This window comes from Ambystoma mexicanum, chromosome 10 (genome assembly GCF_040938575.1).
Source record: "Ambystoma mexicanum isolate Mex_15411 chromosome 10, UKY_AmexF1_1, whole genome shotgun sequence".
NCBI classification, from domain to species: domain Eukaryota; kingdom Metazoa; phylum Chordata; class Amphibia; order Caudata; family Ambystomatidae; genus Ambystoma; species Ambystoma mexicanum.
In genome coordinates this window covers 334,126,276-334,139,133 of record NC_090932.1, presented here as the reverse complement: position 1 = coordinate 334,139,133, position 12,858 = coordinate 334,126,276, and the positions used below count along the sequence as shown (strand labels likewise).

General features: G+C 51.2%; 1 non-coding gene across 1 annotated transcript; it reads left to right on the top strand.

The window, feature by feature from the left end:
• Positions 1-11,210: 11,210 nt before the first annotated feature.
• On the top strand, positions 11,211-11,364 carry LOC138496166 (5.8S ribosomal RNA). Its single transcript, XR_011277720.1, has one exon. It is a non-coding gene; the product is annotated as a 5.8S ribosomal RNA (ribosomal RNA).
• Positions 11,365-12,858: the final 1,494 nt, after the last annotated feature.

Genomic DNA, 12,858 nt, shown 5'->3' with positions numbered 1-12,858 from the left:
TAACGGATTTTCCGGTCCCTCAATCAGGATGTCACCTTCTGCAGTCACCGTCTGCGCGCCAGTGTATAGGGGGCCAGGTCTTGAAACAGTTGGATCTCTGTGCACTGAAAACGTATTGAGTCTGAGTGCCTGGCTGCAGCCATGATATCCTCCTTCTGGCGGTAAAAGTGCACCCGGTTGAGCACGTCTGGAATTAGGTTTTTCTTCATCTGGGTTGAAGAGTACACTCGATGTGTTCTGTCTAGCTTTAAGTCTTCGTTTGGTGGCAGCTCCAAGAGGGCTCTAAACAATGCTTCTACGTATCCAGCCAAGTCGTGGTCGGGAATCTTCCGGGGGAGCCCCCGAAGACGCACGTTGTTTCTTCTTGACCTATTTTCTAGATCAGCCTGTTTTGCCCAAATGTCTTCAAGGTGCTCCTCAATGGCCGTTACTCTTCCCGCTAATGCTACACTATCATGGGATTGCACACAGGTTACATTCTCCAGGTCATGGACCCTGGCCCCAGTCCCCCAAGGTGGGATATGAGGTCTGCCAGTGACTGGAGCCAGGGAGCCCTTGGAGGTCTTGATCTCCTTTTTAATTTCCTGGGTGATGTCTTGTTTAAAGGACTTAAACATTCCCTCCAGATCCTCCCTGGATACAGCCATGTTAGCGGTCAGCTTCGGGGCTGGGAGCGGGTAAATTTCGGCCGTGGTGGTGCTTGTGAGGAGTGGGTCTCCAAGCTGCGGTGTTAGATAGGCCTGAATGGATTGTGACTTCTTTTTAGCTGTTGTTTTGGACATTCCCTGACAGGATTGCCGGTGCCGCCCATTTGCTTTCCCAGAACGACCAGATGCACCCAATGGGAGAGGCACGCAGGGGCTCCCAACGTGTGTTTTATTGCTCATATGAGCCTTCTTGTGTGTATGAGGCTTCAATTGTAGTGTGGGAAGCCCGTTCTCAACCGTTGGGATCTCCCTCCCAAGCTCTCTTCTTAGTGACGAGGCTCCCCACAGTCACGACCCACAATCCCAGCTCTATACTCCGGGGCTCCCGCACTCACCAGATACTTGTTTATATGCGGTCCTCTGATCTTTCTTCCATATTCAAAGTGCTGGATGGAGCTGTCGCCGTGGAGCGCCCGGGGCCGGCGAGGAGATGAAAGCTCTCCTCTCCCCCTAGCACTCCAACAATGCCGGCAAGAGGCCCACCCGCTGCCAAGCAGCCAGGTAGTCTGCCCGCCAGGTTCCGAGGCCAGCCCGGCAGCGGGGACCACCCCTCCTCCCGTCCGGCGTGTCACAGTATCCCCCTGGGTTGCTCACGGGCAGCCAGCTCCTTGATCTGCCGGGGAGGGGAGGGACCCACCTAGGTGTGGTCCACAGCACCCCACACCACCTCAAGCGAAGCTCCCAGGGCCAGGCAGGGTCGGCACCGCGCTGCAGTTGAGGCCAGAGGGGTTGCGGAACTGACCTCCCCCCCCGGCAATCTTCTCCCTTCGGTTGGTGGGCCACCAGTTATCAGGCCAGCTCTCAGGCGGGCAGTCCGGCCGATCCTCCTCCCGGCACCGCCACTCCTCCTCTCTGAGGACTTTTCCGCTGTAGGTGCATCTCCCGCTCCGAGCCCCCAGGGAAGACCGAGTGGATGCTACATTTCAGCCGTGGCCGGGGGGGCCACAGAGCTCACGTTCCCCCCCAGCGTTCTTCCCTTTTCGGCCAGAGGGCCGTCGGGAAGGTAGCCCGGCCTGTCTTCGCCACCGGAGCCGCTGCTCCCCCCAGCCAGGGACTCCCCAGCTGCCGCTTCGCTCTTCCTCCGGCCAGCCTTGCCGTTCCCACAGGGGTCTCTACCGACGAGTCTCCCAGTCTGCTATCCCTGCCTCTCGTCCCCCCGGACAGCTGTGGAAGCTCCGGCGTGGCCCGCCCAGGGGCTCCTCGTCTCTGGGGCCGCTCAGGATGGCGCGCACCGCCATTTTAGGGTCTCCTGCCGGCAAGTTTCACAGCCTAAAGAAGGCTCCAGAGAAGGAGTTTCAAGGCTCCAAGCCCATTAAAAGCCTTAACAGTATTTCATCTTCATTTCAAAAGTTCGTCGGGCGAAAATTCTTCCGTTATTCAGGGGAAATAGATTGACTTGGGTGCTGTGACATGGAGCTCAGGGGAAACACGACCGCATGGCGTGCTGCCTAGCCATTCACAGGATTTTTTGACATAAGCTTACAAAACACAATAACATGAGACTAGTCGAAACAGAAAATACCGTGAGGTATTTATACGAAATTAATAGATTTGAGAATTGGAAAAACCTGAACAAGGGTGAACACACGCACAGGGAAAACAACAAATTGCCCTTTCCTAATGGAGTAGAGGAATCAAGGACTCCATTGTTACCCCGCCCAATGCGACCTTTAAATTCAAGTGCGTGAACTGACACAGAGGGCGCAGAGTTCTATTTCACAAGTACCTCGAAAAAGATTCCTCACCAATTTATTGTACTAATTGCAAGGGTCCTCCTCTGTCTTAGACCCAGGTCAGCAGCTTTACCAATTTCAGCCATAGAGGTTTGCATAATCTCTGTGAGTTCTCTATTGCTTCTCGGCAGGCTCCAAGGACCATCCATGCTCGGCAGATTACAACTCCTTTTTCCCATCCTTTTGGGGAAACCACTGTTCCCCAGATCTGCATTTGGCCTCTGTTTTTCCAAATTTGAGCCTCTTGTGCAGTCTTTCCTTGGACGTTCAGCCTCGGGTTTATTTCCCATCTTGTTCCTGATCTTTTCACTTCAGGCTTCTCGTACCTGATCACGTGATTTTTAGTGTGCGCTCTGTTTCTTGTCTTGATATCCTGGATTAGGGACTATAGGGAACTCGGCTTCAACAATATCATTTAATGCTCTTAAATCTTGGATTAAATGCCACGACCCTCCCTTTGATTTCTTGACGGGGTAAATCACCGTATTACAGGGTGATTCTGACGTCACTAGGATGCCCTGATCCAGAATGGTGGAAATTGTCTTTGCGATCCCTTCGTCCGCTTCTCTGGACATGGGATATTGTCACGCTCTTGGTAGAATTGCTCCTGGTTTTAGTCTAATTTTCACCTCTCCTACCCCCTTAAAGAGGCCTACGTCATAAGGTCCTGTGCTCCATACTGAGACAGGCACCTCAGCCATGTTGTCATCAAAGTATGCTGGACAGATCAGCGCCAACAACATTCTCTGTGGCACTTCTCGTTTGATCATTTTGACCCAGAATATGAGACTTACTTCCACCCTCGTCTCTTCTAATTCGGGGTGTTCTTCGAACAGATCGTCATCGGTGAAGTCAGTCACTCGATACCCTTCTTCAATGGCGATAATTGCGCACCATTGTCTGCCTTCAACATTGTACCCTTCGACCAATTCTACTTTCCCTCGCACTGCTGCACGAAGTATAGTTAAGGGAAATACTTGTCCCTCTTCTTCATGCATATTTATTCTTGGCCTGAATAGGAACTCATCCGGGGTTCTCATGGTTCTATCTGCGAGGCCTGGCAATCCCGCCATAAGCACACGCGCCATGTGCGAAGACTTCTGGTTCTAATGGTATAGCTCTCATAGCTATGCGTCCCGAGTATGCTCTGATCATTTTGCGCACGTTCAAATAATGCATACCTGGAGTGGAGCATACTATGCCCTCCTCTGTGAACGATATAGTCATATTCAATTTTGTCATTAATTCTCGACCCAAAATGTTTACTGGGGTCTGACGTGAATGTAATAAAGGTACATTCATTTCACAATCTCCTACAGAGACTGGGAGATTGTCCGTAAAGGGAACTCTGCTGTGAGCTCCTGTAAAACTCTGAGTATCTATGGCCTGGCCCGACAAGGAAAACTTGCCTTCTCGTATGCACAAGCGTTGTTGCACCTGTGTCAACTAAGAAGGAATATTCTTTCCCCCTATGACAACATTTACCCTTGGTTCCATGTTAGGGTCTGGTGTCACTGATAGGATAGAACACATCAGGGTTCCCAGAGAGCTGTCCTATTTCATGTATAAGTTTGGTCCACTGTATGCTTGTGTATTTTCTTCATTCCCAGGATTGCCTCCCCTTCTGGAGTTTGTGCCCTGAGACATTTGCGGCGGTGCCTGTTGGGATTGCCCCTGTGGCAGGTTCCTCATGTTCGATGGTTGAACCCCTTGCTGCGTACCTTACTGCAAGCCCGGCGCTTGCTGCTGCACTGTGTGATTCGGTGCACCGCCCTGTTGTGGGATAGCAGGCGGATTCACTGTGCCTGCTCCCATTCCTTGGCCACTTTGCCACGCGCCTTGGCTTCTGCACGAGCGCGCCACATGTACTGTCATTCCACACAGCCAACACACCGGCGGTGGTCGGGCCATCTGTCCATTTGGCATATCTGGGCTGTCCATCTGCACGTTTTGAAAGCCTCCTAGATTATTCTGGAAACCTCCCTGATTACCTTGAAATCCTCCCTGATTACTCTGCCATCCTCTTCCTCTGAATCCCCTTCCCCTCGGGTAAAATCCTGCGTTACCCTGGTTATTCTGCGACGGTTTAGTCGCCTGTTGTGCGTTCGATTCAGCTGGGCTGGTAAGCATAGCTCCTTCGAGAGCATACTTTGAGAGTTTCTTTTGCACCAGCTTCGCTTCCTCACCCTTACGAGTTGCCTCTTTTTTTCGATTCTTTTCTTGCAACAATCTACAGTAATCTCCAATTGTCAACTGTATTTCGGCCCATGGTTTAGCTTCTACTCCTACCAATTTCTTGAGCTGTTTTTTCACCAGTTCTGACAACCCTTGGCACAATATATGGTAGAATACAGGGATAGATTTCGTCCAAGGTTCATACGTTTCGAACAAATCAACGGATCCTCTGACTCTTTAATTTTTCGAGTCATTATAGCTCCCATATGGGAAGTGTCTGGGTACAATACTCGTAGCGCTTTCCACACCGCTGCTCTACAATTATTAAATGGCGCTTCATCATGGGTAGTGTTAATTATGGTTACACCAGGGTACCCAGCTCGTTTGCTTACATCGTCTGCTCTCTCACCAAGTATGGCAAATCAGGAGGCCCTTAATGTCCCCTATAGCTAATGTGACACCCTCTGTCATTTTTTTCTAATTCGTGTATCCACTTCCCGGCTCCCGATGTCAACATTGGAAGCTTGTTTTTCATGTTTTCTCTGTCCATGTGTGGCCATGGAATATATTGTGGTCTTACTACCCCTTTTTCTAGTAGCGGGAATTGGAATGTGCAGTCCTTCTCTTTCCCCATAGCACTCCTGTCTATTGCTGGAGTAGCATTTCCACATCGCCGTCTACCTGGCAATGTCCTCAATCTGTCTACATAGGCAGGTGCTGACACCCCCCTCTGACCGTGGGGTGTTCCTTCATGTCGGCCAGGCTGCGTGGCAGACTCTGATGCCCTAGATGCAGACTCACTGGTGTCTGACCATCGTACCCCTTTGTCCCTTAGGAGCCGCTTCTCGCGCCATCTCCCTTCTTCGTGTGCCTCGTCCTCTGTCTCCCCACCGACGTTGGACGCTGATTGTTCTCAGTTCACGTAACTCCTTGCATCTTTGTCGTTCTTACTAATTTCTAGCCTGTCCAGGGACAGTCCCCTGCTCCCACTACTTTGGGTGACATCCTCAGTGTCATACAGTTGAATGCTTTCCAAGCGCTCGTCTTCCCTTCCCCTTTGGGATATTTGTTCCAGCCCCATTTCATTGTATATTTTATCAATCGTTTCCCCGATGCTTCTGGTGTCGAAGTCATCACCAATATTCGTCCCACTCGTGCCCGGTACTGAGTCGTACGGGGGAAAGAATTCTTCAATGTCGTCCCATTCTACAACAGGATTACATTTTTTAACTTCCCGCTCCAAATATTTGAGATCCCGTGCCTTCTGTCTACACTTGCGTTCTATATCCTCATCGATCTCCTTGCATCCTCTCTAGTCCTTTCTACTTCCCTTTTTCTTTCATCCCTACGTTCATTTACCCTTCTAACTTCCTCATCCTTTCGCCTCTTTATCCTTTTTTCACGTACTCTTTGCTCTTCTTTCAAACTTTGCTGATTCTGTCTGTACTGGTCATAGGCTGCCTCCTGTTTGCGAACAAGCTGTTTTTCTTGCTCTTCGCGATATAGCTGTTCTCGCCTTAGCCTATCTTTCCTTTTTATTCTTTCGTCCCTTATTGCCTTCTCTTTTTCTTTTTCCCTTCTTTGCGTCTCATCAGACTTCTCTCTCAGTCTCACATCATCACCTCCCTTTCCATCGAGTTTCAATAATATCTGTCCTCCCATCCATTCGTCTTTTGAGAATGCTATCTCATCAGCTCTAACTTCACTTCCTTTCCACTTCTTTCCTTTTCTCTCTTTATCGAGAGGTGCACCAATCTGTGCCTGATCCTTCCTTTCACCATCGCGTCTCTCCATGTCCCTCGGGTCTGTGGAGGTAAGATTAATTTCCTGATCCTTCCCCTTGATTTCGTCACTACTGTACGTAGGTGACTCATACGCTGGGTTGCTATATCCCGTGGCTGCCTTGAGCTCCCTTAGCGGTTAAAGTCCCTCTGACTTACTTCCCTCGATTTCTGGCTCAGGTGGGGCTGGTGGCGCAGTTTTTCTGACCGCTATATTAAAGCGCAAGAGCAAGGCGAATCCTCTTACTTTTTTATCTCAGGTATCCTTCCTGGTATCCTATGTTTTTCTCTTTTCCGCCTCCCTCCGTTACCTTTTCCCTTACTTGTTCTAATGCCTACAAGACATTTGCCAAAATGTTGAATTTATTGTTTCACTCACCACTCGCATCTTGCCTCTCTGGATCCTTGGGATCACTGCCCCTCTTTTACGCCTCCTTCAGCCTTTTCGTCCGATCGGCTGCCCGTAGGAATGAGAAGGGTTATGCTCTGTAAGGAAGGTTCCTTCAGACCCACTGCAGTTTTTTTTTAATGGACTTACACTATCATTGTCCACGGGAAGCTTCTCAGTCTACTCGGCCGAATGGCGAAGGACTCATGATATTGCCGAAGGCCTAGAGTTACTTCGTGTAAACGGTCAATAGATGTCTTAGTAATATTTAATCAATAGTTTATGGTCAAAACCATCCTCATCGCTACCAAGTGTACAGGAGGGTAGAGCGTCCTCTGACGGGCCCATAGGTCAGAGCTCACCCTCGAGTACCTGTGAGACAAGATAGCTGCACCCTGAGGAGGATGGGGTGCAGGATTCTTTTACTCTGACACAATTCAATAAGGACAACTCAGTAGTTTGGCAAAGGGAAGTCTGTTTAATGACAAAAAATGGGGAAACAAATGGTAATCAACAGTGTCGTGATCGCCTGTCTCGCTTCAACTTCCAAGTTCTCCATTCAAACAGCAATTCTCATAGGCAAAATTAGTCATCATTTGACGTGTAAAACTCAGTTTGTCATGCAATTTTATTGGTTGGAAAAGGTAACTTAAGTATAGGTGCTATATCTGTATATGGTAACAGAGCGTGAGGATTGGATAACTCTTATCGGATGGGCATCTACGCTCATCCCTCTACATCACTCATGATAGACGTCACTACAAGCACAACGTCTAATTGGTTCTACAAGCTATAGGACCCTAGATGATTTGGTTCATTGTGATTGGGTGGATTACACCCCTAGGCATAAATCTCCACTTTAATTAGCAGCATGCAGAATGGACACCCAGATGCAGAGTGCCCCTAGATTCACCCTGCCTCCCTTCCATCAATCAGTACTTTTAGGGCTATGTGTCAATTAGTTGGCTGAGGATGGCCTCGAAACTGTAGTTTATCAGGAAAAGTTATGGCATCCTCGGGTTCTGGGTGACATCAGACTTTGGTACCTCCTCGGCCTTGGCTGGTCATGTGTCTATTCACCGTGAATCTGCTTCATTTTCCTTGTATTCGTGTATTTGATTCTCCAGTAGCCTCGCCACCTGCCTGGGGCCTCTTTAACTCGACCTTCACTGGCTGGCTGGTATGCTCTGAAGTTTCGATTCTTCGAGGTTGCCGCTCTCCTCCCTTCCTTAGGTTGACCTCGAATTCCCAGGCATGAGCTGCTTCTTACTGAGTTTCGATTCCGCTCTTTCCTTTGGCTTTGGCTGGAATATGAATCTTGGCCTTGTTAGCCCTTTGCTGCCTTGGTTTAATTCTGCTTTCCAAAATGGGGTCGCACTTGTATACTGTGCTTCAGTGCGGTAGATATATAATTGGCCATGCCGTTCTATTCTTCTACTAAGCATTGCAAGCAGTTCTGTTTTCTTAGCTTTGTGCGTTCCAAACCTATTTACAAGCATTAGCTGGTTGAAGACTTCCATCTTGCTTCACAGCTACGTTTCCTTACATCTCCTCATGTATCGACATCGTTTCTTCTTATAAATCCATTGCATCATCATTCTTTCCATTTCGTCCTTGTGCGTCATCTTTTGATTGTTGTTCATGTTCATATTATCCTTTTCGCTTGTCGTTTATGTGCGTCTGTACGACTGTCCGGGCTATTATGTCATCACCATTTACCCTCCATTAGGGCTCTTTGGGTCTCTTCAGGGACGGCCTGTAAGTAGTCTTCACTTCGGGCCAGCTGCTGGTACGGTTGCCTCAGCGGGTACCGAGCCGCCCATGGTTGTCTGGTTATAGGCACCTCAACAGGTATTGCTCTTCTGATGGGCACTGGGCATAGGCTCAGTGCAGCTCTCTGTTGGTTCAATTGTTCCTCATACGTCACATACTTTGGCGAGTATGTTCCTGGTACTTCCAACTATGGGGTTGGGTTGTAGGCCAAGTCTGGGACCTCCTCTACACTTCCACCACCTCCAAAGTTCTGAAGAGGCGTAGACTTCCCAGGGCCGTGTTGAGATCTTTAGGGGGGGATGTGATTTGTCATTTGCGGGGTCTGAAACTCTGTTGAAGTCGCCTCCAATCACTTTCAGGCCTTCTGAGAAGGAAGAGAGGGTTGAGCCCAAGGAATCGTAGAAAGCAATCTGGCCCACATTAGGAGCGTATGCGGAGACCAGTGTGTATAGTTGGCCTAATAAGAGGCATTTGATCGCTACATAACGGCTCTCCGGGTCTATTTTGGAGTTTATGATCTGCGGATTCAGGCCCCTTCTGAAGAGGATCGCCTTCCATCCTTTTTTGCTGCCATCCGAGGTCAGAAACTGTAGTGGGAAGTCTTTAGATCTGAGGCGGCCAAAGTCCCCCGGGAGAAAATGGGTCTCTTGCAGTAAGGCCACACCCGTGTTTTCGTCCAGGAGTCGTTGGATGACCGATTTGCGCTTAGCCGGGGAGTTTAAGCCCTTGACGTTAAGGGAGATGAATCGGAGGGTCCGGGAACCTGAGGGGTCCACCACAGCGGCGGGAGGAAGACTAGCCGCCATTATAGGGAGGTTGCAGCTGTCGGTCACTCTGTCTCTAAACCTTTAAATGGAGCCTACAACGGGTGAGCGCCAAATGGGGTTTCAGAATCAGACCCCCCCCCCATGGCCAACTTGGCCAAAGCCATGCGCCTTTGAAAGAAAGATTAATTCCAAGGACTCATCAGTGGTCTGTACCTTGGAAACTGGCATGAGCCGTGGAGGGCCCGCCGATAGGCTTGTTTCTAGAGGCTGAGGAATCAGCATTTTCGGGAGGATCCACAGGAAGCGCATGAATAGTCATTTTCTTTGCCCATATCTCGGGACTCTGGACCATGAAGTTCCCTTCGGTTTCTTCGGGGAAGCAGGGGCTTTGCCGATGTTGTCAGTTGCAGAGCGCACTGAAAAGCCTTCAGGGGAGTCTGAGTGTAAAATCTTCTCGGCGTCTTCCAGATGGGTCATTCTCCGGAGGGAACCATTGTGGGTGAACTGGAGAGCTTTTGGGAAGAGCCATCTGTAACGAATATGGTGATTCTGGAGGTAGAGGGTAAGAGAGCGGAGGAATTTTCTCTTTTTTAAGGTGAGTAGCAAAAGGTCCTGGTAGACCTCAAGAGGAGCCCCCTGGAAGGACAATTCGTCTCCGGTACGGCTTATCGCGGAGATGGCTTCCTTTGTTGTAAAGAAGTGCACTCTGGTTATCCCGTGGGGAGGGGAGTCTGTCGCCACCCCTCGTCGAGGGCACAGCCTGTGGGTTCGGTCCAGCAAAAGCATTATTTATCGAAATGGGGGAGGAGGGCTTGAAATAAGTTCCCTACGCATTCGGGGAGGTCTTTGTCCGGGACGGAGGTTGGAATGCCCCGAATTTGGAGATTGTTACGTCGAGCCCTGTTTTCCAAGTCTTCTTGTCAAAACTCAAGGATCTCACATCTATCTTGCAGGGATTGGTTAGAGCGTTGGATGTACCCCATCTAAGCTGATTGGTCCTGGGAGCGATCTTCAATTTCCTCTACGTACTGTTCCATTTTTGTTACCCTTTGATTAGTATGCTCAAGTTTAGTGGTGAGTTCCGTCATGCACGATCTGAACTCGGTTTTAATGTCTGCCATAAAGGCCTCAATGTCCTCTTTGGTTGCTAGGGATTCTCTGTCATCTGGCGTCTTCTGTGGAGCCATTTTAAGGGGGGTCTCAGATTTCTTGGCCTTATCAGCCGCCAGTAGCATTGTGGAGATGTCCACGTTCTTATTGGCCTTTGACTGTTTAGCCATGGTGGGCTCCCGTAAGTGGGGGTAGTGTAGGGTTGCTTATGTTTGACTTGCAGGGTCAGCTAGGTGGGAGCCGCTGGGACCGCCCTTAGCAGCTCTTCAGGTTGTTAGATGCTTAGTGCCCTCGTCCGTGACGCACGATCCAGGACAGGCGACGGCGGGCCCCCTATGGCCGGGAGACTTCATCAGCGCGAGTCCCGGGCCACCATCTTGGCTCCCCTGGCTCTCGCAGGGAAAAGTCGGGAGAACGAATTTGGGGCCCCCTGGGATCCGCCAGCCCTCATATTCGCTCCCCAGGGTCCCCAGACCCTCCTATCATGCAGCATTGAAGGGGAGGTCAAAAGCTGGTGCCGAACTCCTATACATTTACATTCTCGGCGGGCCCAGCACGGAGGCTCTCAAAAGAGCGCCCGCATCTTCGGCGCTCCAAGCCACGCCCCCTGGATACATTTTTTTTTAAAACCACAATGGTCATGGCAGACTCCCAAGTGGGGATGCTAGACTGGGCAATGGGCTGTCTCTCCACAGGTGGCGTTGCCTCCCCCTCAACCTCTCCTGCACCGGCAGGGTCAGGCCGAGGTCTGGAACAAAACAAAAAAAGTTGCCTGTGACTCTTGGCGGTGGATCACTCTGCTCGCGCGCCGAGGAAGAACGCAGCTAGCTGCGAGAATTAGTGTGAATTGCAGGACACATTGATCATCGACACTTTGAACGCACCTTGCAGCCCCGGGTTCCTCCTGGGGCTACGCCTGTCTGAGGGTCGCTTGAACATCAATTGCCCTGGGTTTCCCTCCCAGGGGCGCGGCTGGGGCTGTCGCAGGAACCTCATTCCCTTCGCCCCCCTAAGGTCAGAACCTGATCAGCCCTATTGCAGGATCCCTGGACGCACGCAGGCTCTTTGCCGGCGCGTCCTAGCCTCCTCAGTTTCCCTGCCTCGTGCAGGTTGCAGGAGGGCTGGGTGCCTGGCACGCGCTGGTGGTGGTGGTGGCAACAGCGGGCCTTCAAAAAGCCTTGGCACACCATCACCCTACCCCGGGGCACCTGGCCGTGCTGCTTGTAGCTGTCTGTGGTGTCCTACAGCTGCTGGCACGGGATGGCCCTGGATTGCGGGCCTCGCGACCATGTGGGCTTCGGCCACAGATCGGGACAGCGCACACTCAGACGGGCCGTAGGCACAGGGCTGGGGCAACCCCCCGTATGGGCCCTACCCAATGAATTTAAGCATATTACTAAGCGGAGGAAAAGAAACTAACCAGGATTCCCTCAGTAACGGCGAGTGAAGAGGGAAGAGCTCAGCGCCGAATCCCCATTCAGCGGCAGGTGTGGGAAATGTGGCGTACAGAAAACCGACTCCCCGGCGTCACTCAGGGACTCAAGTCCTTCTGATCGAGTCTCACCCTGCGGATGGTGTTGGGCTGGTAGCGGCCTCTGGCACGCCGGGATCGGGTCTTCTCGGAGTCGGGTTGCTTGGGAACGCAGCCCAAAGCGGGTGGTAAACTCCATCTAAAGCTAAACATGGGAGCAAGACCGATGGTCAACAAGTACTGTGAGGGAAAGTTGAAAAGAACTTTGAAGAGAGAGTTCAAGAGGGCGGAGACAGGCGCCGTTGCGGTGTCCAGATCGGTAACGCAAACAATCCCAGAAAAGCTGGCAGGATCCCCAGGGAGAATTCTGTTTTCTTTGTGAAGGGCAGGGTACCCTGGAATGGGTTCGCCCAGAGAGAGGGGCCCGAGTCTTGGAAAGCATTGCAGTTCCGGCGTCGTCCGTTGAGCTCTCGTTGCCGACGAGATGGTGTAAATCTCGTGCCGGGCAGTACCCATATCCGTAGCGGTTCTCCAAGGTGAACAGCCTCTGGCATGTTGGTACAATGTAGGTAAGGGAAGTCGGCAAGTTGCATCCGTAACTTCGGGAACGGCTGGGTCGGTGGGGATCGGGTGCGAAGCGGGGTTGGCTGCGCACCCCGGCCGGATGAGGCGTCTTCCACGACGGCAGCACCGACTCTGGATGTGAACTGGGCCCTTCCTGTGGATCGCCCAAACTGCAGTGGTCGCCTCTCTCCGTTCCCCTCACGCAGTTTGGGGCCAGCGTTCGGCCGACACCTAGCAGCTGACTTAGAACTGGTGCAGACCAGGGGAATCTGACTGGTAAATTAAAACAAAGAATTGTGTAAGGCCCACGGTGGGTGTTGACGCAATGTGATTTCTGCCCAGTGCTCTGAATGTCAAGTGAAGCAATTCTGTTACGCTCACCTGGTTCC